The 4,605-nt window shown below is 40.5% G+C and overlaps 1 non-coding gene across 1 annotated transcript; it reads right to left on the minus strand.

The window, feature by feature from the left end:
• Nucleotides 1-4,270: 4,270 nt before the first annotated feature.
• Nucleotides 4,271-4,352, minus strand: trnas-gcu (transfer RNA serine (anticodon GCU)). The gene has a single exon. It is a non-coding gene; the product is annotated as a tRNA-Ser (tRNA).
• Between the last annotated feature and the right edge of the window lie 253 nt (nucleotides 4,353-4,605).

Raw genomic sequence — 4,605 nt, forward strand, 5'->3', positions numbered from 1 at the left:
GACATAGCTCAGATTTTGTAGTCACTTTGGTCACTGTAGAATCATTGATACCTTCACTTACTTTTGCTGGTGATTGAATTAGTATAGTGAATGAATGATTTTTGATTAAACATTTTATTGTCACAGTAATTTTGCAGATGACACCAAAATTGAAGGTGTGGTGGACCGCGAAGAAGTTTGCCTCAGAGAGCAATGGGATCTTGATCAGATGGGCCAATGGGCCGAGGAATGGCAGATGGAATTTAATTTAGATAATTGTGAGGTGCTGCATTTTGGAAAGCCAAATCAGGGCAGGACTTATACACTTAATGGTAAGGTTCTGGGGAGCGATGCTGAACAAAGAGACCTTGGTGTGCAGGTTCATAGTTCCTTGTAAGTAGAATCACATGAAGATAGGATAATGAACAAGGCGTTTAGTATGCTTTCCTTTATTGGTCATTACATTGAGTATAGGAGTTGGGAAATCATGTTGTGTCTGTACAGGACATTGGTTAGGCCACTTTTGGAATATTGTGTGCAAATCTGTTCTCCTTTCTATAGGAAGGATGTTGAAAGGATTCAGAAAAGATTTACAAGGATGTTGTCAGGGTAGAAAGGTTTGACCTGTAGGAAGAGGCTAAATAGGTTGAGGCTTTTTTTCTTGGAATGTTGGAGGCGGAGGGGCGACCTTATGCAGGTTTATAAAATCAGGGTTTCAGTATTTCATCCTCCATAAATTATTCATGTCACAACCAACCAACAGAGGGACTAAATTAGGGAGGGGAGCCAGTTCATACATCCTCCCTCAGGAACATAAGCATTTGTGGTATACCATCCAGAATCAACAAATTGGGTACTTTTGCCTGGAGATCAATCATAACAATATAAATGCGAATCTTTTATATTTTGAAACCATTAGGAAATGAAGGAAAACTCTCCATTGGCTGGAATAATAGCAGAACAAGAGATATTAGGGCTCCAGGACATTAGAGTGTCATAAAGTCATATAGCACAGAAACAGCCCTTTGGCCAATTGAGTCTGTACTGACCTATCTATACTAATCCCAATGTCTAACATTGGGCTGATAGCCTCGAATGTTATGACATTTCAAGGTTCTTGCATGTAGTTTTAAAAGTTGTGAGGTTTCTTGCTCTGTTGCCTTCCCAGGCACTGCATTCCAGATTGCCATCACTCTCGGAGTGAGAAAAACCCTTCCTCAACTCCCCTCCACATCAAAATTAAAACAAAGAACTGCAGGTGCTGGAGATCTGAAACAAAAACTGAAATTGCTGCAGAAACTCAGCAGGTCTAGCAACATCTATGCAGAGAAAGCAGAATTAATGTTAATGGAGGTGGATGGGTTGAAGAGTTGCAGCTTAAATGGGGAGGTACTGGTCAAGGGGAGAAAAAATGTTTCTGTCGAGGTAGGAAGAAATAAGGTCTGTGGGGCAGCAACAGGCAATAACAATGGATCTGTCCAAGCAGCCCTGTTTGTGGATTTTGGAAATACCCTCACCTCACTCCCCCGACTGCATCTATAGTGTAAATATCACTTTTTTCCCTAACTGCTATCAGTTTTGATGAATAATCACTAGACTCGAAATGCTAACGTTTGCTTTCTCTTCACAGATGCTGCCAGACCTGTTGAGTTTTGACATCAATTTCTGTTCTTCTCCTGATTCAACCTCCTGCACTTCACCTTAAATGATGCCCCTTGTTATTTAACCTTCAACTAAGGGGAACAGCTGCTTCCCATTCACCTTTTCCATGGCCTCCACAACCTTATATAACTCAAACAGGTCGACCCTCAGCCTGCTCTGCTCTAAAGAATCTCTTTTTATCGCTAAAATGCTCCAAAAAATGCAACATCCTGGTGAAGGTGCCTTGTACCCCCTCTAGTACAATCACATCCTTCCTATAGTGTTGTGGCCAGAACTACACACACAGTATTCCAGCTGTGGCCGAAGTAAATTCATCACCTCCCTACTCTTTTATAATCTATGATTTGATTGATAAAGGCAAGTGGCCTGTAAGTCTTCTTAACTACTCTATTAATCTGACCTGTCACTTTCAGGAATACATTGGACAATCACCAGAAGATCTGTCTGTTCCTCTCAACTTCTTTGAATACTCCCTTTTCTTGTTACTTTTTCCAAAGTGCATCACCTCAATATTTTCAGGGTTAAATTCCATCTGCCACTGATTGCCCATCTGACCAATCCCTCCGTGTCCACCTATAAGCTAAGATCTTCCATGTCATTGATAACCACTCAACCAATCTTCATGCCATCTGTAAACTTATCATCCCCCTCGCCTTCTCATCTATATCCTTTATATACATGGCAAACAATAAGGGACACGATCACTATGGTACTTGAGTGGACACCAACCTTTTATCAGCATCTTTGCCTCCTATCATTAAGCTAATTTGGATCAATTTTTTGCCAAGTTACCCTGCATCCCTTCTATATTAGTCTCCCATGTGAGACCTTGTCAAATGCTTTATAGGCTTTGGCTTTCCCTATAAACCCTATCACCCATTGTGACCTCATCTATACAACTTATTACTTTGTCAACCCATTCAATCAAATTTGTTAGGGATGACCTGTCTCTGACAAAACAACACTGACTTTAAACTTGATCAAATCCTGCCTCTAATTAGAGATTAATTACCTTACAGTTTCCTTCAATAGTTTCTCTCCATGGTTTGGGCTCCCTGCTTTATCTCTACCATCCTTCTTATAAAGACCACATTAGCTGGTCTCCAGTTCTCTCGTGGTGGATGGAGAGGAATTAAGAATCACTATGGATTCCTATGGATAATTTCCTCTGTTCAACCATCAGAAATGTACATACGTGAATAATTATACAGTGCTCAGTTCTATTTCCAAGTCCTCAGATAGTGGAGGAGTCATTGCCTGCTTGCAACAAGACCTCAACAACATGCAAAATTTTGGACAATGAAGTGCCACGTAAGGTCCAGGAAATGATGATTTCCAACTAAACGGAAACTCAATATCTCACCCTAACCGACAACATCATTACTATTACTGAATCTTCAGTTATCAATATTGTGGGATCACCGGGATCTTAGACTGGACCAGCCACATATATACTGTGGCTGCAAGACCATTTCAGAGAACATTGAACGTAGAATATTAAAGCATATGAACAGGCTCTTCAGTCCACCTAGTCTGTACATACAATGATGTCATTCTAAACTAATATCATCTGCCTGTACGTTGTCCATATCCCTCCTGTTTAGGAGTTTGTCTAAATACTTCTTAAATGTTGCTATTTTATCTACTCTGCCAACTTCCCTAGCCATAAGTTCCAGGCATGTACCACCCTCTGTTGTCAAAAAACAACCTGCCTTGCACATTCTATTAAGCTTTCCCACGCTCATCATAACCCAAGCCCTGTGGTATTTGACATTTCCATGCTGGGAAAAAGACTGTGATCATCCATACTAGACACGCCTCTGATTTTATATGCTTTTATCAGGTCACCCCACAGCCTCTGACACTCTAGCAAAAACAGACCAAGTTTGTCCAACCTCCTCTTATAGCTAATACACGACAATCCAGGTCAACCATTTTCGCACCCTCTCCATATGTTTCTTATAGTGTAGTGACTAGAGCTGCAAACAATACTCTAAATGTGTCCAGACTATAACTTTAGGCAATAATTCAGTTCCTGACTTTCCAAAGCCTGACAACCATCTTTGAGACAGAAACAATTCATGTCATGAAATGCTCTCCACTTGCCTGGGTCAGTGCAACTTCAAGAAGCTTAACACCATCCAGGACAAAACAGTACATTGAATTGAGCACCTTACTCACCATCTTAAACAGTTTTAAATGTACTTCAGCCATTCACATGCCTCCCGAAACAGCGTCTTCCTAACTTGCGATCTAAATTCCATTGCATTACGCTGTTATTGCATTTTCTTTGGGTTAGAAGTCTGGAAATCTCTCCCTAACACACCATGGACATAGCTACACAAAATGGATTGCAGTGGCTGGAGAAAGTCACTGCCACTTTCTCAAGGGTAAGTAAGGATGGGCAATAAATTTCAGAGATATCTACCAACTATGAATGAATAACAAAAATGTATTTTATTTCAATATGCATTGGAAAGGAGAAAGGTATTCCATTAGGAATGATACAAAATCAATAGTCTGGTGAGTAATTGCCAATCATTTAGACAGTTAAATACAAAGAAAACTATATTCATTGAAAGTGTATGGCAACATCAATTGACAAATCATGTTAAGTTGTTGATAACAGCAACGAGAGTAGGATTCGAACCCACGCGTGCAGAGCACAATGGATTAGCAGTCCATCACATTGACCTCTCAGCCACCTCACCACTAACATTGAAAATCATTGATAGCATTGACGAGAGTGGGATTCCTGATGAAGGGCTTTTGCCTGAAACGTCGATTTTACTGCTCCTCGGATGCTGCCTGAACTGCTGCGCTTTTCCAGCACCACTCTACTCCAGAATTTGGTTTCCAGCATCTGCAGTCCTTGTTTTTGCCTAAATCATGTAAAGTGCAGTTTCAGAAGAAGCACAAAGAAATAATCTTCACAGTCACTAAATCATTCACGAGGTATCAGAT

Source organism: Chiloscyllium punctatum, chromosome 2 (assembly GCF_047496795.1).
Source record: "Chiloscyllium punctatum isolate Juve2018m chromosome 2, sChiPun1.3, whole genome shotgun sequence".
NCBI classification, from domain to species: domain Eukaryota; kingdom Metazoa; phylum Chordata; class Chondrichthyes; order Orectolobiformes; family Hemiscylliidae; genus Chiloscyllium; species Chiloscyllium punctatum.